Below are 25,471 nucleotides of genomic sequence, written 5' to 3' on the forward strand. Positions count from 1 at the left end.
GGAGGATTATGGGGGGAATTAGCAGCATCGATTACCCACGCCCCCCCCCCCCCACGACATGGGAGCGCGGCCGTGAAGAGAATGGATGAAGAGGACTACCCACCCCCTCCTCCTCGCTTCAGCCGAGGCGAAAAGAAACAAAAAAAACACGCACGGAAAGAACAAGATAAGTTTCATTCAACAAAACTTGGCGGCCCCCGGGGCCTCGGTCACTCACCTCCCGCAGTCGCCCCTTCTCCCCGTACCGCCAGCCTTCTCCGGGAAGAGGGCGGGTGGGGTGAGAAACCGGGTAAAGTTGGGGGGGGGGGGGGCGTTGCCTGCCTCTGTGGTCACGACCGGTTCGTTCCGAGTGAGTAAGATGCCGGCCTCCGGGATGGTCTACACCGCCATGTTAACCCGAGTGCGAGCGGGAGGGAGCGGCTCTTTATAGCAGCCGGGAGAGAGGGAGGAGCGGCCTCTCCGTGTCCTGTGGGTGGGAACGATGAAGATCTCTCCCTCTCAGACAGACAGTGCTCATTGACTCAGAGAAAAGGAGAGACAGCCTTTCCCTTCCTCCTCTCCGAAACTGTGTAAACCATCACACTGGCATTTGTCAGGAACGAGCGGCGGAAGCATAAAGTCAGTGCGAGAATAATACACACACACACCTGCTCTAACCACATTCAGCGCCAACTGGGAATATCCCCAGCTCCAACATTATTTCACCGTTAAAGGCAGTGTAGAAATATTGCACGTTGTTGTGCTAGCTGTTGCATCCTAGCCACTGACCTTATTTGCAAACATCGACTCCAGTCATTCCATTGACGCCAGGATCAAAAATATATCAAACGGCAGCCGCCATTCCAGCTACATGGGCTCTACATTCTTAAAGCAAAAGAATAAATATGCTATAAATAATCATGCTACAAATGATCACTAATCGTGGCTCCAGACGTATGGTACTACTACGCTCATGCCATAGCAGAACGATCATCTCACAAATGAATGAACGAGGTAAGCTTGGCGTGGAAGTCCAGAAGTTGGATGCAGGTCTCGTGCAAACTAAAACTATTCTGTACGGATTTCGGGCTTCTTTAGTAAAGAATGTCTCCCGAGGTCATTGCCGTAAGTTATCATCGTTCTACCGTGCTTGAAAGAGCCACAGCCAAGAACAACTACAGATTCTGAAAGAATGGAAAACTCAGCAGGTCAATTGGAATCTGTTAAGAGATAGATGCAGTCTGCATTAGTTTAGACCCTCGAGTGTAGTGTTGACATTTAAAGCATTATCCACTCTCCACAAGTGTTTTACTGTGGTATATCCTGGTGTCTTACATTTATTGACCGTTTTTCCAGCTATATTGAAGTGTATCAGAAGTCAATCAGAATCTATTGGTCCAGAAAAGATCACTGAAATGTAAACCATCCACAAAACATGGTTAGCACTTTACCCTTACCAACTTTGCCAAGTTTAGATACCAGTTGAGAAACTGAATTATCATAACAGTTCTAGAAAGGTAAAGAATCAAAACTTTCCTTGGACAACTTTTTATTTGGAGTAGAATTTTTGCCATAGAGTCATTGAGATATGCAGAACAGAAACAGACCTCTCAGTCCAACTAATCCATGCTGACCAGATATCCAAAATAAATCTAGTTCCATTTGCCAGCATTTGGCCCATATCCCTCTATATCCTTCCTATTCATTTACCCATAAATGTTCTAATTGTGCCAGTCTCCACCTCTTGCTCTGGCAGCTCACGCACCCGCTGCGTGAAAAAGTTGCCCCTTAGGTCCCCTTTAAATCTTTCTTCTCTCACCTTAAACGTATGCCCTTTAGTTTTGGATTCCTCGCCGCAGGGAAATGATCTACCTTTCACTTACCATCCATTTACCCTATTCATGCTCTTCATAATTTTGTAAACCTCTAAGGTCACCTCTCATCCTCTGATGCTACAGGGAATATAGTCCCAGTCTATTCAGCCTCTCCCCAGAGCTCAAACCATTCAACCCTGACAACATCCTTTTAAATCTTTTCTGAACCCTTTCAAATTTCACAACATTCTTCCTATAGCAGGGAGACCAGAATTGCAGAGTATTCCACTAGTGGCTCAATCAATGTCCTGTACAGACGTAACATGATCTCCCAATTCCTACACTCAATACCCTGACCAAAGGCAAACATACCAAATGCCTTCTTCACTAACTTATCTACCTGCAACTCCACTTTCAAGGAACTATGAACCGGCACTCCAAGGCCTCTTTGTTCAGCAACACTCACCAGGACCCTATCATTAAGTGTATAAATCCTGCCCTGGTTTGCCTTTCCAAAATGCAGCCCCTCACATTTATCTAAATTAAACTCCATCTGTCACTCCTCAGGCCATTGGCCCATCTGATCAAGATCCTGTTATACTCTGAGGTAACCTTTTTTGTTGGCCACTACAGTTCCAATTTTGGTGTCATTTGCAAACTGGCTAATCATACCTTCTGTGTTCACATCCAAGTCTTTTATATAAATTATGAAAAGCAGTGGACCCAGCACCAATCCTTGTGGCACACAGTTGGTCACAGGCCTTCAGTCTGAAAAGCAACTCTCTTCCACCACCCTCTCTGTTTTCTGCCTTTAAGCCAGTTCTGTATCCATGTAACTAGTTCTCCCTCTATTTTGTATGATCTAACCTTGCTGACTAGTCTATCATGAGGAACATTGTCGAGGGCCTTACTGAAGTCCATATAGATCACATCCACAGCTCTGCCTTCATCTATCCTCTTCAAAGAAGTGATAAAAAAAACTCCATGGCACACTTCCTGACAGCAGAACTGGAACTGTGCACCATTTATTCTCCTTTTCTTGCTTATTGCCATTTCTCACGTAATCCTAATATACACAGGAGACAGGGTGATTTCACAGTGGGGGATGCTTTACGTTGCTGAAAATTGTCATCAGTCAACAATACAGTGGGTGTAGATGGACTATTAAACAATATCCAGGATAATCAAGGAGGCTGAGCATCATGACCACAACTTTATGGTTACTTCCATTCTATCAATGCTTTGTTCTATTTCTTTTTGCAGCCCATCATGACCCTCTTATCATTCTCCCCATACTATTCTTTCTTGTCCTGGGATTCACACCCCACTTTAATATATCAGCTCCTTCAACTACATAGGAAGTGTGTGAACTGGACACAGAGCAACCTACAGTTCAGTGATGCCTCCTTGTTCATTCTTTTCCACATCAGCAAGGGCAAAGTGCGTGGTTCAATCCCTTCAGATGGCATCACAAGTACCTGCTGTCTGTACAAACAGCTTGGATGATGCAAAGGACACATGAATTGGTGCCTTCACAAAGGAGGATGGCAGGAGAAGATCTACCTCTCAGGAAGACACTGGAATTCTGATGATGGGACAATGATCATGTAGGTGCCTCATTCTTTGATGAGCCTTGTGTACATAAAGTTGCCCCTGGTTTCCCAGGCACACGTCTTCACGGCCCTGGCATCCAGTAAAGGTTTATTCATATCCATGCATTCCCCCCCCCCCCCCCATTTGAGGTGAAGTGATGCCATCCCCACTTGTCCTATCATGAAAGATATCCACATTGCACGATAACGTGGTGCTATATACAACAGACAATGACTATTTATGATCTCCAAAGTGTGTACTGTTGCATCCGTCTAGACTTGTCAATGCAGCAAAACATTTTTTAAAATTCATTCTTGGGATGGGGGGCATCACTGGATGGGCCAGCATTTATTTCCCCTTCTGGTTGCCCTCAGGAAAGTAGTGGTAAACTGCCTTCCTAAATCATTGCTGTTCACATCATGTAAGTAGACCTAATTTGCTATTAGGGAGGGAGTTCCAGGATTTTAACCCAGTGACTCTGAAGGTACATTGAGCTAGCCTAAAATATGATTGGGAATGGCTCTAGTGAAAGTATGAGCTTGTTTATTCCACTATTCATCTAAACTCTTGTGGAGTTATCAACAATGTCTGCAGGGAATAGCCCTCTTACCCAAGATCCAACTGTCAACCTGATTTGGATTCTCAAAGCTTTGCGAGCAATGACTTGCACAAGATGTACATACTGCGTCAGTTCCTTGGAAAACCAGCATGGTTCTTCTCCAGTGATTATGGGCTGGTTGCACATGCAAAGAATGAAAGCCTCTGCTTGCAGGATTTTCATGGGCTGAGAAACAGCAGATGATGCTAATTTTAGATAAATGAGAGGTTTTGCATTTTGGTAAGGCAAACCCAGGCAAGTAGGACCCTGGGAGTGTTGCTGAACAAAGAGACCGAGTAGTGCAGGTGCACTGTTCCTTGAAAGAGGAGTTGCAGTTAGACAAGGTGGAGTAGGTGGTATTTGGCACGCTTACCTTATTTGGTCAGTGCACAGATTGTAGGAATTGGGATGACGTGGCTGTAGAGGATATTGGTGAGACCATTCTTTGGAAGCTTTATTAGTCACATAAGTGCAACAGATTACCCACTGCACCCTAGATAAACAAGTCATGCCCTGACCGCACCTTCTGCCTTCTCTCTATACTTCTCAACACCCCAACCACTTCCACACCACATCGCTTCATCCTTGACTCATCCTAGCCAGTCCCAAACCTCCATGCAAGCTGTCATTATCTTGCTGTCTACCCTTCTGCGACAGAGATCAACAAAGGCAATTACTGACCTCAGAAACAATTGCACAAATCCGTCATCCTGTCAATTTCCTGCTCTTGCAATCTCCATAAAACTCCCCCAAATCCTATTTATTCTTCAATTACTAACCCTGGTATGACTTTAACAACTTTGCTATCCTCTGTTAAAGTTTTGTCAACTCTCTGTCCTAAATCTAGTAATTTTAACTCTATACCCTCTTGTTTCAAGTTCTTGACTGACTGGAAAGAGTCTGTTTCCTTTCACTCTGTCCCCTGCTTTCATAATTTTAAACATGACTTTCTAAACTCAATTTCCTCTTTTTAACTAAAAATAGAGCCAATGTTTCATGTCATTCAAAGCATGCAGTCTTCATTATTCAACTGTTTGCAATCAAAAAGATGGCATTTCTGTGGTCCTAACAGCACATGAACCATCATTTTGTATTGAATATTTGACCATCTGTGTCTATATTTCGACTTACAATCTTCTAGAGATTTTCACCATAATCTTTACGTTTAATACATTTTTAAATCACCTATACAGTTAGTATTCTGGATTGTGACTTGAAAAAAGTAGCTAATCCTCATCATTAAAAGGATTCAGATTCAGCCTAAACGATAGAGTTCCTCCACAACTACCCTTGCCTTCATAATACACATGCTGTAGGACTTCTCTTGTCAGTATTTCTTTTCTAATGCCAGTTAATATTGAAATTAAGATCCCCACATTTTTTCTTTCCATTGCAATTCATAGAAAAATTCAAAATTACGCAAGCCAGCAATAACCTTCCTGAACTATACAGCAATGATTCTGATGATGGAAACAATAAAGTATCTAACCAGACGTTTTTAGACATAAAAACATACCATAAAAATTGTAGGATCAATGTTTATCCCACCTCTTGCCTGAGCTAACAGGTAACTAGACTTCACCCAAAAAGTGGCCTACCCTGCCTCCCAGTGCAATTCCAGCCAAAATGTACTTTTTGTTCAGGTTTAGGTTAATTACATTGCAAGGAGCTGACAGCCAGAAGCAGAGTTTGAGTGGCATTCACGCACATCACCTCAACCTTTTTGTCTAAGCCTTTCACCCACAGACTGCCAGTTGCTCATCCATGGCAGAGATATTGCCAAACACATTCTACAGCACTCACCAAGACATATCATTCTCTCATGCAGGAGAAGCTGCAATGGGAATAAACTGGAGAGAAAAAGACATGCCAGAGCATTGTTGCCTGATGGAGAAGAAGGCATTGACTATTATGGGAGGCAGTCGACATTGACACTGCTGAATCTACTGAAGATGTCAATATCTTTATTCCTGACCCACTGAACAACTTCATCCCCATCTTACTTCTCATATTGACTGCACCTGATGTAAGCAATTCCTGCTTTCTCCTTGCATCTCAACCTGACATTTGTGCATTTTGATTCCAAATACTTGAGCTCTAACCTACCCAAACAGTGAAGGGACAGTATTAAGATATTGATAATAAGTACATCATCACTCAATTTCACATTTGTAGCAACCAGCTAAGATCCTCACATACCCGAGATCTTGTGGTTATCATAGAAGCTGGTATAAAGGCAGGATCTTCATGGGCTGAGGAGTAGCAGATGGTGTTTCATTTAGATAAATGTGAGGTTTTTCATTTTAGTAAGGCAAACTAGGGCAGGACTTATACAGTTAATGGTAGGACCCTGGGGAGTGCTGCTGAACAAAGAGACCTAGTAGTGCTGATGCATCGTTCCTTAAAAGTGGAGTTGCAGGTCGACAGGGTGGAGAAGGTGGTGTTTGGCATGCTTGCTTTCATTGATCAGAGCATAGAGTATAAGAGTTGGGATGTCATGGTGTGGCTGTACAGGACATTGGTGAGGCCACTTTTAGAATACTGTGTACAATTCTGGTCACCCTTCTGTAGGGAAGATGTTGTTAAACTTGATAGGGTACAGAAAAGACTCAAGCATGTTGCTGGGACTGAACATTTGAGTTACAGGGAAAGGCTGAACAGGCTGGGACTTTTTAATCCCCTGGAGCATCGGAAGCTGAGGGGTGACCTTATGGAGGTTTTTTAACTCATAAGAGGCATGAATGGGGTGAATAGCTAAGGTCTTTTTTTCCTAGGGTGAGGTAATCCAAAACTTTGGCATAGGTTTAAGTTGTGAAGGAAAAGATTTGGACTTGAGGGATAACTATTTCACGCAGAGGGTGGTATGTCTATGGAATGAGCTGCCAGAGGAAGTGGTGGAGGTGGGTATAATTACAGTGTTTAAAAGGCATCTGGGTGGGTATATGAACGGTTTAGAGGGATATGGGCCAAATTCTGGCAAATGGGACTAGATCAGATTGGGATGTCTGGATGGCACGCATGAGTTAAGTTGCGGATGAGAGCACTGTAGCAAGACTATGAAGACAAGGGAGTATTAGTGTGAACTGGGTAGGAGCGCGATATCAAAGGTTTTTTCCAGAACTACTCAGATAAAGGATTTCCATGGACTGGGGAGTGAGAAGGCTATTAGATATACAGTTTATAAAAGTAATAATACTCAAAATAAACAAAAACATTATTACACATACAGCTTCCTTCCGGCTCAGTTGATGCCGGGACCCTGTATCTGTTCAGGAGATTGGAATGGGTTGAGTTTGGTAAGTCTGAATTTCAACATGTCATCATGTTAATGTTAAAATGGATTTCCAGGGTAGCAATGTAGTCCGGTGACCTGTCTTCCAACAAATTACTGGAATCAGCTTTACTTGTTCAGCGCAAACCTAAATGCCTTTCTCAGGATGATAGTATTCTTTCTCCCAACATTGCCACTGCCCTTGCTGTTGCCGTTTAGCCAGCAAGGCGAAGCTGCTGCTGGCCACATTCCACTGAAAGTTAGCAGCCTTCCACCACCAATCGTGCACTGACTGGGTAACACCTATTAGAAAGGTGGGAATAAATAAAGGCACAAGAAAACAGGACTTGAATGGGAATGCACAAGGATAACTAATTTACTTTTGCATGCAATGTGTCATATATAATTTATAAATTTGGATTGGAATGTCTATTTTATGTTGGCTTCTGTTTTTGCATTGTGGCAAAGAAGGCACTATGATGATGAGTGACAGAGTGAAAGTAAGGACTACGAGCTTATTCATAATCAATGGGGGAAATTGGTGATGTGGTTACCAGTATCACACTTGAATTATTTCTTTCAATACATTTCGGGCAGAAAGGGGCTGCCTGAATTCTAACCTCCCTTCCCATACCCCTTCCACATCTTCTCATTTGAAACTAGTCACAGGGAAAGTAATGCTGTCATGACGACAAGATTCTGCTGCATGCAGCAGATCGCCACAAATTTCAAGATTCATGAACAGAAAGATCTATGCAATGGAATTGTTACTTCAGGATACTAATTGTCATATCTGTGAGATTCCTTGTGATGCACTTCATCATATTCATACTGCACACACAAACATGATGTGGGCTGTAGAACAGAGTTATGAACCATTTCATCAGTGGAGAGCCTTGATTCCAAGTAGCCAGCCTTTGGTTTGCCATAGAAACGTGACTGATTCTGAAGAAAAGGGTAACGTTGCTTTGGGGTGGGGGCTGGAAAAGCCTTTAGAGTGGGATTGGCAGGTCAAGTTGTTCGGGGCTCTGGAAAATCTATTGCAATGTAACAAAGGATTGCTGGACAATCTGAGAGAGTGAGACTAGGTGTTTGCTGGGCAAACTATCAAAGCAGGGTGGGAGTTGAGGTGTGGCAGGAGAATGTTGGAAAACCTGTGAAAGTTGGGTGGTATGTTGTTGACCTGATACAGATGATTTGCAGACAAACCTGAGCGCTGGGGTGGGCAGGTGTTGGGGGTACCAGAGAGCAGACTGAGGGTGTCACTGGCCATCCTATGCTCGCTCTTTATAACAACTGGAGGCCAATTTCAGTTTGCAGTTCTCTGAATGAAGGTGCAAACTGTGGGTTTTGCAGGGAAAGCTTAAAAGTGCTCTTTTCTCTCCCCTCTCTTCACAGAACTTGTTCCAATTCTGATACTGCCATTTAACAGTTCCACACTCTGTCCACGCACAGGACAGCCCCAAACAAAAGCCAGACACCTGCTACAACCAGTGCATGTGCAAAAAAGGCCTGAAGAGACACTGAAAACCTGGGGCAAAAGCCACCTCAAAGTGAGCCTGATCCAGGATCTGGGCAAATAGCCAAAATACGTGTGATGGTTGCAGAGAATTCACGGTAGTTGGTCACTTGGCCATAGAGGCTGCATTACAGCTGTCGCAGTGTATTAGAGGAATGCATCTTGTCTGGGTCAGTATATTGGATATTTACCTGCATGATGCCTTGCCTATGGTCACACAACAACTACACATTGAAGGGGTGGAAGCCTTTGTTGTCAGTACTGCTCAATTTCCTGAGCACAATCTAGGAAAATGAAGTAAAAAGTGTTGTGCATCACTCACACTAGATTACTGTCTCTCAAATTTCATGTCACCAGTGGCTAAGTGGTAGAACTCTTGCTTCTGAGTTAGTAACTTATCGGTTCAACCCCCACTGCAGAGGTACTGCAATCTGTCACATCTGTGATGTATGGACTCTGAATACTGACCACTGGCAGCTGATCCACCTTTCAATGCTAAGTCTAAGAGCCTAGCTAATTATCAGTGGCACAGGATAGACCATTGCAGAGTCTTAACAGGAAGAGGCACTTACTGTACATGACAAGGTATAGTTTTTTTATTGCATGATAGTGGGTATAATTAACATTAACTAGATAGGCATAGTCACAACTATCAAGAGCCAGGTATGTCATAAATGTTTCCAGTGGGGCCCAGTGCAAAACTAATTGTTTCTTCGTTACAAAGATTGAAATATCATGAGGTTGGATGATGCAAATACAACTTCAATGTTAACACTTTCAGAAACAGTACAGTATACAAGATCTCCCCTAAGCCTTATTCTCTACAATAAATATCTACACATTCATATGATGTATGTAATCAGATTTATATTTATCACTACCCATCCCCTTCAAGTCTCTGACATTATCATCAGGTTGTGTGAAGCCAATGTAACTTCAACATTAACGCTTTCAGAATGTTATAGAACACAAATATTTAGGCAGTGTTAAAGGTGCCATGTTTGAGTAAGATGTGCATTGATTTTGTAATATAGTACAAGATGTTAATCTAAGGTCCCTTTTGAGTTGGATGCAAAACAAATCCCACAGCGCTATTCAACGAACTCTCCCAGCGACCTTACCGATATTTATCCATCAACTAGATTAAGCAGATTATCTATAAAACTATGAAACGTGGTAATAGTCAGCCATTCAGTCCATCACCTCACTGTGGTGGCACACTGGAATTATTAATGGAGTCATCACAAAGGTTAAAAATATTGTCAAAGTACACAAAGTCACCAATTTACCTGTTTGGTGGTCTTAGTCTCAAATCTGATTCCTGTACCTAACAAGGACTGTTAGTCATTATAACTAAGTAGATTTCAACCACAGGTTAAACTAGAGCTGCTAACATATAACTGTATCCCCCTTCTAAAGCCCTCTACACATACAGAGACAAAAATAACTGATACTAATGTTTGGATTGAAAGAACATATCGACAAAACAGTTCAATGGCATCAGTCCTCAGGATTCAATGGAGGGTTCCTTTTATTTGCCAAATCCTTTAGCTCTGTGAGCTTCACTTCTTCACAGGAAGCACAGAGTGACTGGCTCACAAATTGTAAAGTCTCTGACTTATTGTTTGAAAGCCACAGCTTATAGTAAGCAGTGGAAGAAAACAACTTGCTTTGTTTAGCTACAGGTATTTTCCTGGAGAGAGAGACACCACCCCTCCAAGGCTTCTTCCTGTAAAATTTACAACCACAAGGTACCCAGGAACCAGAGAGTTGCCATTAGGTAGATGACACTTGGATCTACAACTTGTCACAATTGCACAAACTAATCAGCTATGTATTGCTCTCTCTCTCTCTCTCTCTCTCTCTCTCTCTCTGATGAAGGGTCTAGGCCCGAAACGTCAGCTTTTGTGCTCCCAAGGTGCTGCTTGGCCTGCTGTGTTCATCCAGCTTCACACTTTGTTAGCCATGTATTGCTGGCTGAATTTCACTTTGTATATATGCTCCAGTATCATGCCAATAATTTGCACCTTTCTCCACTTCTTGTAAAGCGACAGTGTAAACATGACTTATGAGTTTTAGTAACTTGCTTTTAAAAAGTACAGCAATTCCTTCTTCAACCCTTGTAAAACAGCCTTTTCTCAATTCAGTCCACAATCAAAATAAAGTTAGAAGATACAGTCTTTATATGACATTTCAAAAATATTTTAGCACAAGATTATGGAATACAAACAACAAAACATGAGACTCATATCCATTCATCCTTCCTCTCCCTTTTACAATCTCAGCATTTCTTAAATTTTGATCTTATTTGATCATTTTCCACACAGGAGAATGCTGAAAACTATTTAACAATTGTAAAAGCAAGGCTACCATCATCCCAGAGGACCATAGTGTTACTGTCGCATTACAGACAGATGATTGGTGGTGGTTTAACCTAAGGGTCACCATGCCTCAGGCGAGAGGAGAGGTTAAGAGAGTCCTTCATGGTAACCTCAGCCGGTGCAGGAATTGAATCCTTCAGGTGCCTTCACTGTGCATCACAAACAAGGCATCCAGCCTGAATATACATTATACATTTATACAAGATAATGAGAAGCATAGATAGAGGTGATAGCCAGAGATTATTTCCCAGGGCAGAAATGGCTAGCACGAGGGGTCATAGTTTTAAGCTGGTTGGAGGAAAGTATAGAGGGGATATCAGAGGCGGGCTCTTTACACAGAGAGTTGTGAGAGCATGGAATGCATTGCCAGCAGCTGTTGTGGAAGCAAGGTCACTGGGGACATTTAAGAGACTGCTGGACATGGATATGGTCACAGAAATTTGAGGGTGCATACATGAGGATCAATGGTCGGCACAACATCGTGGGCTGAAGGGCCTGTTCTGTGCTGTACTGTTCTATGTTCTATGGTTGAAACAAAATATTCCATCTGAATGGTCTCACACTCTGAATTTTAAACTTTTCAGGGAATGTCAGTCTATCATGGAAAATGTAGATTAATATTTCTTTGTTACTATGTCAGACATCAACTTCAAATTGTTGAACAGCCAATAATCCCAAAGTCTCCTTTCCTACAGCAGTTTCTGTTTTTGTTTCGGTTATCAGCTGGATATAAATCGGTTTAATCCCTTTGAATTTACTTGTGGTCATGTGATTAGACATTCATTGAAATTAACTGCGGTCATGTTCTTAACCAAAAAGAAGAATCTTTAAATGTTAGATCATATGTCCATGTTTCTCGACAAAAATACAGGATTACGTTAGTAGCACAAAAGCATTCAAAGGTTTCATAGCAGGTAAATATTTAGCAACTAGCATGTTTCCAGCCAGAGATTAAGTATTGGTATTATTGCCTTTGCAAAGTGAATCTGTAAAATCAAAAATCAGTAGTACATATGAAAGGTTAGTAAAGTCACTTTGTTTGTAAATACTCCTGCTCTTAGGAAGAAGCAGCAGTTATCCTACACAAACGTGGAAAGATACCATCACACAGAAGACATTCAGGAGAAACAAGTGTGTCAGGTGGTCAGATGAAAGAGACATTGAAGATTGAGCTGGAAGAAGAGGTAGACTCTTCTGCAAGCAAATTTTATATGATTTGATTAGCTAACATCATTGAAACCAATTAGAAACTGTGTTCTCATACTTAGAGGAAGGACAATGGGAAGATCTTGTAGTTTATCTACCATTGACCTATTTTCATTTTCTGCAAGTCTTATGCAATCTACTAACATTTGACCGTATGGTTCTTCAGGTTTGATCGTATGTTGAGGTATTCTGACTACATGTATTACAATATGTTTTACAAAACTACACAACATCTTCATGAAGTCTTAGCCATGTAAAATATCTGTTCATCCAATGCCTTAAATTTTCCATTTCATAAGGGTCCTGTTATAAGGCATTTCTTGTGCTAGTTGCAATATCTCCTTCCAATATCTGGGCATACCATTATTTGATGAACAACTGTCTATTCTTCATCTATAGGTTGTGAGAATGTCTCTACTTCCTTATCAAAACTCATTTTTTATATTATAAATCCAGAACTCGTTCAGCTTAGCTGCAATGTGAACTGTCTGTGCTTCCTGAGCCTCAATTAATAAAAACACATCAAACATATCTTTTGAATTATCCTCATTATCAAAGAGAGCTTTGACTGCCCTACCATTACTGCGACCTGTAACGATAGTGTTTGTTTAGCCATTGCTGTTGGTCACCACATGAGAAAAAAAACAGCTGGAATCTTCTCACAAGTGTTCCATCTCTTGAGCCTCATTGAAACTTCCCATGATACAATGACAAAGTTATAACTTCATTCCAGTCAAGTTATTCCCAAGAAATAAATCCACTCCATCCACAGATAGTTTCTTAACTACCCTGAGTATTATTAGTCCAGATAAATCACATTCTAATCAGACTTTGTACAAGGGGACTGAGATATACTCCCCACTCCAAGCACATAACCTCACATTTTCCCACATTATACTCCATTAGCCAAGTTTTTACCCATTCAATTAACCTGTTTATATCCCTCTGCAGACTCTGTTTCATCTTCAGCACATGCATTGCCACTTGTTATTGGGCCATCCACAAATTTGGCTCAAGTACATTCACTTTCCTCATCCAAGTCAAATAGCCATGACTGCAACACTGATCCTTTCGGTAATGTACCAGTTACAGGTATCCGGGAAATGCCCCCTTTACCTGAACTCTGTCTTGTATTAGTAAGCCACTACTCTATCCAAGATAACGCACTACCAACAGCATAGGTTCTTACATTATGAAGTAACCTAAATATGTAGTACATTATCAAATCCTTCTGGAATTCAAATGTAACAAATCTGCTGGATTCCCTTTGCCAGGGTTGGTTGACTTGCCAAGCTGGTTCGTTGTTCTGCTTCATCAGAGGCTGCACTGATGGTGTTGCCCAGCAGGGTAATGAAACATCTGTGGAACAACAACAAACCAGGTTGGCAGGCCAACCAACCTCAACATCCACAACCCAAGCTACAAATCTACTCCAAAACCTTAGGGATCCCCTTTATTTAACCTACTTGTAACCTCTTCAAAGAATGCTACCAAAATATATCATTTCAGAACTACATTGGCTAGGAAATTCCCAGCACACAGGATGTGAGGATGTGTGCAACCTAGGTATGAAGTAGAGAATAAATAACCTCAAGTATCCTCGCTAATTGCCCAACACTGTTGAGATACACAACCTATATTTGGTCTATGTTTATCCTTTGTGCTTTTCATTCAAATATCACTATTTAGAACACACCTATATTCGCAGTGTGGGTTTCTAAAATTTGAGACAGTTTTGCTGGGAACGGTAAAGATGAGAATTTACCCCATGTTTTTGAAGCATAATGTTATCATCCAAGTAATTTACAGCCCCTGATACATTCTGTGATCTGAAGGTAACAGAGAATGGGTTGAGGAAAGTGTTAATCTTAATTCTGTTTCTGCATAGCAAATTTCCAGAGACGGATTACTGCTCTAAAAGACATTTGTTGACAGTGGTTTACTTCTTCACTGCCTGATGTTCGGTGCTGCTCTCTGCCAACTTTTATTGGGTACTTTGCTAAGCATCTGATTGGAGTTTAAAATGAGATGTTGCATAATCCCACAGCTATCTTTATTTAATTCTGCAGTTCTTTCTAAAATAACCCAAAATGTAAAAATAATCTAGCTTCTAATTGCATTTAATTAGTAAGCTAGAATCATGGAAAACTGATGTTTTTGTTTGTTTCGCCTTGGACTGGTCAGTCAACTTTGTGGACATGACTAACATAATGAGGGTCCAAATACGACAGTATTTTGCAATCTTTGTGATGCCCCAAAAGGCTGACTACAACTCCCAATACATCAGAGTTCAACAACAACAGTTTGGTAATCCAATGGAATTATAGTGTATTTACAGCTCCGTGTTATTTTGAGTAGTACTTCAGAATTAAATGAAATAAATTGTGCATCACTGTTTCTAATAACCTATTGTTTTGGCCCAAGGCATGGCCTGTATTTTTGTGGTAGGGCAACAATGTCATTGAGACTTTTTTCTATTTTTGTTTTAATTCCTGTGACGCCAACTATCTTGCTTCCTTTGGCCTGGCTGGGAAATCTGACTTCCAGAGGCATTTATTCATTAAGGGAGTCAAAGCTTATTAACAAGTAAGAAGGGCAGTGTTGTATTAGCAATTTACTTCAGTTTTGATGATGTTCCTCATTACCGTTTCCAAAGTTCCTCTTCTGTCGGAGTCTGGGTGTAACATAACATTCCTCAATAGATTTTCTTTAAAACCTTATAAGGCATCTTGGAAATGGTCAGTTTCCAGTGACATTTGCTGACTGTTGAGGAAATTTCTCATTTGATGGTTACAACATTGCAGCCAGTTTTACCATATCCCTCAAATAATATATCTCTTGCCTTTCTTTCAACTGAATTTTGTTCTCACATCCAATCCCCATTCAATGTGGTTTCTTCCTCTCCCATTCTAACAAATTGATCTTCAAACAAGATACTTTTTTCCTTTGGATTTTCTAAAAACAATAGCTACATAGGAAAGTTGATGCCCTGTCTAACTCACTAAGAACGTACAGCATTTGATTTGACATTGAACTAGTCACACCAAAAAATGTCCTGGTGTTCACTGATAAAACAGCCTTATTCACATGAAAATGAGATTTAACTTGCCTGCTAGCAAGTGACAAGTGGCTGCCAGTCTTGGAAAGGTTGGCTACTGGGTGGCATGAAAGTGAAGGTGGGAAGGGTGTCTTTTGATCACATGGAGGGAAGTCAGATGGGGAGGAAAACAGCCTAGGGCAAAAAAGGCAAAAAGCTTTCCTGTGGACCCCAGAGAAGTGAAAAACTTACCTGGAGGCCTTTTCAGCTAATTGATCCATCAAACAGGTTTCCCCTCTTAGGCTAAATTTAAAATTGCTGCAGAGGCTGAATGACATTGGGCCTTGAGTTACAACTATGAGCTAGCACTGCACTGACTTTGGATGCATCAAGATCACCCAGCTACCCCGGCACTCCTGACCAAAGGAAGTTCCTAGCAGCATCAGACAGTACACACTTTCTGATTCACAGAAGTAAGTATAACCACTCTCTGCATTTGACTGTAAGCATAGTATAGTTTCGTATGACACAGCAAATCATATCTATCATGTTTGTTGACTTGATACATCGAATAAAATAAATACATTTTATTTTTGAAAAAGCATTCCAGAAAGCAGTTTGTTACGATGATCCTACAAGTGCTAAATAAGGCATCGGGGAAGGAACAAAATAATGAGTGCTATGATAATCTATATAATTACACGTACTGTTTGATGTTTGTCTAAGTCATAAAGACTGGGAAAGGTTTATGCTTGACCTCTACTGTGTGAGCAGATGGTCAGCTTAAGTAGACCATAAAAGCAACAGGGACTTTTACAAATGGCCTTACATGGGTCGAAGAAAAATAGTGATATCACCAACGATCCTGATCATGATTCATCGATTAGGAGGGTTTTTTTGAGAGTACAAATGTATATGGGTGTGTGTGTGTGTGTGTGTGTGTGTGTGTGCGCGCACGCACAAATGTTTTTGTTCAGAAGAGTATACAGGGTGCAGGGGGGAGTGTCTTAGACTCCTGGGACACTGGCTTTGCTATTGGAGAGATACCATCTGTATGAGCCAGATGGGTTGCATCTGAACAGAATTGGGACTGGAATACCTTGCAGGGCATTTGCTATTACTATGAGGGAGGTTTTTAACTAACTCAGCAGGAGTTAGGGAGCCATAAGAGAATATTAGAAAATAATACCAGGGTGCATGAAATGCTGGGGGAGATGGATAGTACTATAGAGAATGGCAAGTTAATAGGTGGAGTATACTAAGGGAGAATGTAATGGAGTCTAAATCAGGATTACATTTCACATACGTGAACACATAGAATGTAGTCAAGATTGGAGAGTTACAGGCATTCCCATGTCAGATTATGATGTTGTAGTGCTAACAAAGACCTGGTTTAACGAAGGGCAGAACTGGGTTCCTCGTTACAGGGTGTTCAGAAAAGATATGAATGGGAGAACAAAGGAGTAGGGATGGAGTATTTGGGTTAAGGAGAGTATTGCAAGAAGCGGAGTAAGAGAATGTTGCAGGGAGTTCAAGACTGGAATTGATTTGGCTAGAGGTAAGGAATAAGAAGGGTGCAATTACATTGCTTGTTGTAACTTCTTGACCACCAACTATTGGGAAGCATACAGAGGAACAAATCTACAAAGAAATTATAGACAGATGTAAATATCAGAGAGTAATTATAATGGGGGAACTTTAAATGCCTGTATATCGACTGAGGTAGTGGTATTGTAAGAGGCAGTGAGGAACAAGTCTTGCTAGATTGTGTTCAGGACGACTTCCTGCAACAGTATGTCTCCAGTCTAGAGTGAAAAGGAGCATTACTAGATCCAAATCTTGGAAATTAGGTGGGTCAAATGGATCATCTGATAGTGCAAACCATTTAGTGGACAGTGATCATTGTATCATAATGTTTAGGATGATGTCAGACAGTGATATTGGGCAAACCAGACAAAGAATAATCAACTGGTGGAGCATGGACTTCAATGCGGCAAGAACAGAGCTGGGCTGATAGTTTGGAGCCAAACATTCATGGGAAATCCAGTAGCTCAATGATGGCCAACCAAAGAAGAGATGGTTTGGGTACAAGTACATTATCACAAATGGGAAAGGTAAACAAATCCAGAGATCCCTGGATAACAAAGGAGACAGAAATTAAATTCAAGAAGAAAAAGTGTGCATATGACAGGTACTAGGTAGTAAATACAGTAGAAAACCAAGATGAATACAGAACGGAAATGAAAAAGCAGATACCAGGAGCAAAAACATTATACAAGTCTTTAATATTGTTACACCTCATCGGGGTAGCGAGCTGGAAATCAATCACAGAGTTGTCAGAAAAAAAAAATCCATAAAACTACAGAAGAGTCTAACTGATCCAGAGATAATAGGAACTGCAGATGCTGAACAATCTGAGATAACAAGGTCTAGAGCTGGATGAACACAGCAGGCCAAGCAGCATCTTAGGAGCAGGAATGCTGACTTTTCAGGCCTAGACACCAGGGATCTGGGTCTGAAACATCAGCCTTCCTGCTCCTAAGATGCTGCGTGGCCTGCTGTGTCCATCCAGCTCTACACCTTGTTATCTCTAACTGATCCAACTGGTTTAGGAACCAATGCTATTGGTGAACTCCAGCTGCTTTGTCTAGGTTCAATCAAGTGGTTTTCCAGTACATACTGAATCTCTGCTCCACTTGAGCTTGTTTTCTGGTGTTAAATGTTAAATAAGGAGGATGTTGTTTTATTGGTTCCAATTGTCTCTCGCATCCAAGTATATCTCTACAGATATTCTGTACTTCCTTAGTAGTCTGACAATATTCTCACATTGTCCATTCTCTAAGTACTGGAACCTAGTGTCTAACTGTCCATGTATTTCCAAGTTAGCTAGTTAAACTGCAGGAGATCCTCCAAGAATTGTCTACCTCTCCTTCTACCTCAATCTTACTGTCTCCATTTTGCTGATGAAGGGCCTAGGCCCAAAATGTCAGCTTTTGTGCTCCTAAGATGCTGCTTGGCCTGCTGTGTTCATCCAGCTCCATCATCTCCTACTTTTGCACCTGATACACTTGTTCCTCCTCATGTTCTTCCCTACAATGATAACTTTCCAACATTTTGCATAAACAATTCTTCCAATAAGAATATTTATTGATATATCACTATTAACCCTCCTAACTACTTTGTGGGGATCAATGAAGATCACTGAGGTTCATCTTGTAGTGACAACAATATCACTACTCAGATCCTACTCAAAACATTCCAGTTCCTGAATGGTTTTCTGTCCATTCACTTGCGAAACTTTCAAATGCTTTTGTACTCACCTACATGCTCCTGTGTGTCTGACTACAATCTTGGACATGCAGTCCAGACATATTGTGGACCATCATTCACACTGCCTCCTGGATACTCTGAGCAGCACAGATGAAGATATTGCAGCAGGTTCTCGAAGGGCACAGTCTGTTCCAGACACTGACAGCTCCCAGGGTGAGGATGAAACATCCCAGGCCACTGGCAGGAGAAGCCAGACAACAGCTGATGTCACCCTCTCCTTACCAATAATATTGTTCCCCTGTAAACACTCAGTAACCAGTTGCAGATCCAGGCCATCCTTACAAGCCAGTTTACTTATTGTGCCCACTGCAAGTCTCTTCAGAGCCAGTGACTCCATCATTGCACTTTATCTGTGTTCTTTATGATTTGAATGATGAGTGGTCCTCTGCCAATGGTTTTCAACCTTAGTATTAACACTCCACCGAGATGCTCAATACCACTTTCTCCCCTTCTAGGTGCCCATTCTGTCAACCCCGTAGATTTAATCCAGGGCATCACCCAAGCTATGCAAGTGTGATCACAACTCTCTCCCTTCCCCCTCTCCTCACCATATTTTTCCAGCCTCTCTTCCTCCTTAATTTCTGAAAACGGAGGTGATAGGAAGATCACAGCCAGACCTTTGATTATCCTGACCAGCCAGCACTAACCTTCACCCATCCAGACCAGACTGACGGGCAGGCATGACTCAGAATGCACAGCCTCTCTCACCTTTCCCTGCACACTCCAAGGCTGGTACAGGAGGCTGCCCCTGACTAACTGTGCTGCCCCATCCCCAAACTGATGGGTATCCTCATAGACTTCAATATGAACTATTCCCTGTGACTCAGAAATGTCTCACTACGTGCTGCAGATACTGTATGTTTGGCGCTAATGCTGAGGCCAAGTGATAAAGGTTCAAGAGTGGCAGACGACTGCTACATAATGTGGCCAGCTGCCTGTTTGTACAGCTGTGCCAATTGCCATTGTAAGACATAGCAGGGCATGCATGCTACAGGCATGATACCAGTAGGTATCAGGTAAATAAATGAAAGTTGAGAGAGCAGGAGACTAGCTCAGGTAGGCAGCCTGGTCCTCTTCCTGTGCAATACCTGTACGCAATTCAGCTAGCCAGTTGCTAGCGTGCCCTCCTAGACCAGCCTGCACCCGAAGAGCACAGAGACAATGCAATGAAGAATGCCAGGATGGTGACGTTGACTCTGGAACATGGAATGTCACTGTCTGGGTTTGAAGGGTACCAGTACTTGTTAATTATAGACAATAGGTGCAGGAGTAGGCCATTTGGCCCTTTGAGCCAGCACCACCATTCATTATGTTCATGGCTGATCATCCACCATCAGTATCCTGTTCCTGCCTTATCCCCATAACTCTTGATTCCACTATCTTTAAGAGATCTATCCATCTCTTTCTTGAAAGTATCCAGAGACTTGGCCTCCACTGCCTTCTGGGGCAGAGTATTCCATATATCCTCCACTTTCTGGGTGAAGAAGTTTTTCCTCAACTCTGTTCTAAATGGCCTACCCCTTATTCTTAAATAGTGAGCTCTGGTTCTGGACTCACCCATCAGCGGAAACATGCTTCCTGCCTCCAGAGTGTCCAATCCCTTAATAATCTTAAACATCTCAATCAGATCCCCTCTCATCCTTCTAAACTCAAGTGTATACAAGCCCAGTCGCTCCAATCTTTCAACATATGATAGTCCCGCCATTCTGGGAATTGACCTCGTGAATCTACGCTGCATTCCCTCAATAGCAAGAATGTCATTCCTCAAATTTAGAGACCAAAACTGCACACAATACTTCAGGTGCAGTCTCACCAGGGCCCTGTACAGCTGCAGAAGGACCTCTTTGCTCCTGTACTCAATTGCTCTTGTTATGAAGGTCAGCATGCCATTAGCTTTCTTCGCTGCCTGCTGTACCTCCATGCTTGCTTTCATTGACTGATGTGCAAGAAGATAATGATTTTGTTGTACTTGCCCTTTACCTGATTTGACTCCATTTAGATAGTAATCTGCCTTCCTATTCTTGCCAAAGTGCATAACCTCACATTTATCCACATTAAACTGCATCTGCCATGCATCTGTCCACTCACCTAGCCTGTCCAAGTAACCCTGTATTCTCATCTCATCCTCCTCACATTTCACAATGCCACCCAGCTTTGTGTCATCAGCAAATTTGCTAATATTACTTTTAATGCCTTCATTTATATCATTAATTTATATTGTAAACAGCTGCGGTCCCAGCACCAAACCTTACGGTACTCCACTGGTCACCGCCTGCAATTCTGAAAGGGATCCGTTTATCACTACTGTTTGCTTCCTGTCAGCCAGCCAGTTCTCAATCCAAATCAGTATTTTGCCTCCAATACCATGTGCCCTAATTTTGCTCACTAATCTCCTATGTGGGACTTTATCAAAGGCTTTCTGAAAGTCCAGGTACACCACATCCACTGGCTCTCCCTTGTCTGTCTTCATAGTTACATCCTCAAAAAACTCCAGAAGATTTGTCAAGCACGATTTCCCCTTCGTAAATCCATGCTGACTCTGACCTATCCTGTTACTGCTATCCAAATGAGTCGTAACTTCATCTTTTATAATTGACTCCAGCATCTTTCCCACCACTCACGTCTGACTAACCGGTCTATAATTCCCTGTTTTCTCTCTCCCTCCTTTCTTGAAAAGTGGGACAACATTAGCCACCCTCCAATCCGCAGGAACTGATCCTGAGTCTATAGAACATTGGAAAATGATTACCAATGCGTCCACAATTTGAAGAGCCACCTCCTAAAGTACCCTGGGATGCAGACCAACAGGGCCCAGGGACTTATCAGCCTTCAGCCCTCACAGTCTATCCAACGCCATTTCCTGCCTAATATAAATTCTCTTCAGTTCATCTATTACCCTAGTTCCTTCAGCCACTATAACATCTGGGAGATCGCTTGTGTCTTCTCTCGTGAAGACAGATGCAAAGTACCCATTCAACTCTTCTGCCATTTCCTTGTTCCCCATAATAAATTCACCCGTTTCTGTCTTCAAGAGCCCAGATTTTAGTCTTAACCATTTTTTTTCTTTTCACATACCTAAAAAAGCTTTTACTATCCTCCTTTATATTTTTGGCCAATTTGCCTTCGTATCTCATTTTCTCTATGCGTGTTGCCTTTTTAGTTATCTTCTGTTGCTCTTTAAAAGTTTCCCAGTCCTCCAGCTTCCTGCTCATCTTTGTTATGTTATACTACTTCTCTTTTATTTTTATACAGTCCTTAACTTCTCTCATCAGCCACGGCCGCCCCTGCCTCCCGTTAGGATCTTTCTTCCTCTTTGGAATGAAGTGATCCTGCACCTTCTGCATTATATCCAGAAATACTTGCCATTGTTGTTCCACTGCCATCCCTGCGAGGGTATTGTACCATCGAACTTTGACAAGCTCCTCCCTCATAGCTCCATAGTTCCCTTTGTTCAACTGCAATACTGACACTTCCGATTCTCCCTTCTCCCTCTCAAATTGCAGATTAAAACTTATCACATTATGGTCACTACCTTCTAATGGCTCCTTTACTTTAAGGTCCCTGATCAAATCTGGTTTGTTGCACAAGACCAGATCCAGAATTGCCTCCTCCCTGGTAGGCTCCAGTACCAGCTATTCTAAAAATCCACCTTGGAGGCACTCCACAGATTCCTTTTTTTGGGGTCCAGTACCATCCTGATTCTCCCAGTCTGCCTACTTGTTGAAATCCCCCAGAACAACTGTAGTAATACCTTTGCAACATGCCAATTTCAACTCCTGATTCAACTTACACCCTACATCCAGACTACTGTTTGGGGGCCTGTAGATAACTCCCATTAGGGTCTTTCTACCCTTAGAATTCCTCAGCTCTATCCATACTGACTCTACATCTCCTGATTCTATGTCCCCCTTCGCAAGAGACTGAATATCATTCCTCACCAACAGAGCCACCCCACCCCGCCCCCCCCCTCCCCCCGCCCGTCAGTCTGTCCTTTCGATAGCACGTACAACCTTGAATATTCATTTCCCAGGCCCTGTCCACTTGAAGCCATGCCTCAGTTATCCCCACAACATCGTACCTGCCAATTTCCAACTGAGCCTCAATCTCATCCACCTTATATGAATGCACGAAACATAAGAAATATAATACTTTTAATTCGTTACTCCCCTCACCCTTCCTATCAATCCCTATTTCACTTGGCGATCCCTTCTTGAGTTTTCTGCTCCGTTGATTCTTTTGTCTTTCTTAGCATCTCTTTTTCTCACTTTCCCTTTAACTTCATTCTTAAATTTCCAATTTGTCCCCTCCCCCCCACTACTTAGTTTAAACACACATTATGCTCAGCTCTTCAGTTTGTCTGTCATCAAGGTAGTGCAAGCAAGTTGAAGTAGCTTAGAACGTGCTCTGGCTTCCATGTCAAATTTTCATGATGGCTGGTTTGTATGGTGAATTTGGTAAGATTACTACCCCTGGTGAGTTAGTTTCTAACAAGGCATTACTGAGCGTGAATTGTAAATTTGCAACTGCCCAGCATCAATCTTGCCATGTCATTTGTTAAAAGTGAACAAATGGCAAGGTGATCTAAAGGTTGTGATTAGTTATACCAAATCTCTCACCGGATGCTGCCACTCATCTCTCCATAGTCCATGTCATTCAGAGCCAGGTGAAATTTGACCTAATTACTTGTGTTGTTGGCAAATATAGCAGTCAACAGCAATACTCCACAAACTGCAAATGAGCTAAATGACCAGATCATCTGTTCTGGTCAATGTGGGTGAAGGGATAAATATTGGTCAGTATAATTGAAGAACACCATGTCCCCTCTCCTCCCCCCAAAATGTCCCTCTTTAAATAGATTCTTGAGATCTACATGATCTATTATTGCTCTCCTCAACAAGCAGAAGTGGATTCAATATAACTTGTCATTTTAAAGATGGCAGTGCAGCATTCTCTTAATGTTATACTGTAGCAAATCTGGATCACATGCTGCAAATCTGGAGCCCTACTCATCATGATCAAGATGTTCAACAGGACATGATTTGCCTTGTATGATCATATACAAGGCTAGAAATTTCTGTTTCCAAAAACACAGGATAAACAAAGTCTTGTATTTGTTAACATTCCTTTGTCCGCTCTTAAGCAATTTAAAACAAACGTGGTAGAAGAATATTAGATATGCGTATCACGTGTTCATCTGCTTTTATAGTGCAATAGCAACTTTGACTTTCCAATCTGATCATATTTCTGTGTGAACTCAAATGAATTGGATAATGTGTGTTAAATATGCATTTTATATAAGCTAAACATTAAATCAAAAGATTTGTGCCTGACAACCTGTAGTTTAGTGTAACTTTGAAAACTTGAGTTTAGGTTTGTGCTCTTCAATGTCTGTCCTATAGTGCAACTCTGGTTTAATGTAATATCGCTTAGAACATGTAGGAAAACTGCTGGAAATCATTAAGAATTGTGAAAAATTATTCCCCTCACTGTAAAAACAAAAACTTCCAAGATTATTGATAGTGAACCTTCGCAACAAAGTTCAATCAAATCACTTCAATTCTGCAAAACTATCTGCAGATTAATTTTGGCTTCAGTTCCCTCTAAGTGACAACAGCAAAGCATCTCACTAGAGTTGAGGTTAGAGATAATGGGAACTGCAGATGCTGAAGGGTCTAGGCCCGAAACGTCAGCTTTTGTGCTCCTAAGATGCTGCTTGGCCTGCTGTGTTCATCCAACTCTACACTTTGTTATCCTGGAGTTGAAGTTAGCCTGGTTTCATTAAACCAAGGTCCTATTAAACAGTTCAGGTAGCTTTTAAAGATGCCATGCCCCTATTTGAAATAAGAAAAAGGGAATCCTCTCAGTATGTTGATCTCTACCTATCTTACCACCAACATCACCAAGTATAACTGAGGTATTTATTGCACTGCTGTTGCAGGGTGCATCTGTGTTCAAAAGGACTGCTGTCTTTGCACACATAACAGTAGCTATTTCAAAATATTCATTAGCTGGGAAAAGTGAGGATTCTGAGAGAAAAGGGCACTATAAAATTGCAAGATGCTTCTTTAGTAGGTTTCCAAAATGCCTGGATCTTCAAGTTAGTAAATTAAAGGCTGGATTCCATTAGGTAATTCACTAAATTCCTAGACAGGAAATTGACATAAAATATGCATTTCCCAAGTTTGGTCAACTAGCTTCATAAATAATGGAGATATTTTAAACCACCTATACAACCAGATTAAATTGTTTGGAATTGTCATTTATCTTCATTGTGCCCCTCACACCAATTCTACAAGCGATTTGGCTGAATACTGGAAACAATAAAGGTAACTCCTGTCTCAACGGATAATTCAGTGCTACATTTTTGTTCGTTTAGCGGATACAGGCATCGCCGGCTTGGGCAGTATTTATTGTTCGTCCTTAAGTATTTTCAAGAGAGTGCTGTTGAGCTGCCATCTTGAACCACTACTGTCCTTGGAGCTATAGAAACACCCATAGTTTGTTAGGAAGGGAGATCTAGCATTTTGACTCAGCAGTGAAAGTACAGCAATATGTTTCCAAGTCAGTACAGCGTGGAGCTGGAGGAACACAGCAGATCAGGCAGCATCAGACAAGCAGGAAAGTCAACGTTTCAGGTTTACACCCTTCATCGGGACTGGGGACTTGGAATGGAGCTTGGAAATAAATAGGAGTTGGGGGCTGGGGAAAGGTAGGTGGGCGTAAGAGGGGGTTGTGGAAATCGG

At 41.8% G+C, this 25,471-nt stretch overlaps 1 protein-coding gene and 1 long non-coding RNA gene across 2 annotated transcripts in view; one reads left to right on the forward strand and one right to left on the reverse strand.

The window, feature by feature from the left end:
* slc20a2 (solute carrier family 20 member 2) overlaps positions 1-610 on the reverse strand; it is an 85,754-nt gene extending 85,144 nt beyond the window's left edge. The window contains exon 1 of the mRNA XM_048526796.2: positions 218-610. The gene's annotated coding sequence lies outside the window, so the exon portion shown is untranslated. The remainder of the gene's footprint in view (positions 1-217) is intronic.
* LOC125450723 (uncharacterized) lies at positions 79-15,904 on the forward strand. Its single transcript, XR_007247137.2, has 3 exons — positions 79-993; positions 5,813-6,010; positions 12,217-15,904. It is a non-coding gene; the product is annotated as an uncharacterized LOC125450723 (long non-coding RNA).
* Positions 15,905-25,471: the final 9,567 nt, after the last annotated feature.

Source organism: Stegostoma tigrinum, chromosome 3, assembly GCF_030684315.1.
Source record: "Stegostoma tigrinum isolate sSteTig4 chromosome 3, sSteTig4.hap1, whole genome shotgun sequence".
Taxonomy (NCBI): domain Eukaryota; kingdom Metazoa; phylum Chordata; class Chondrichthyes; order Orectolobiformes; family Stegostomatidae; genus Stegostoma; species Stegostoma tigrinum.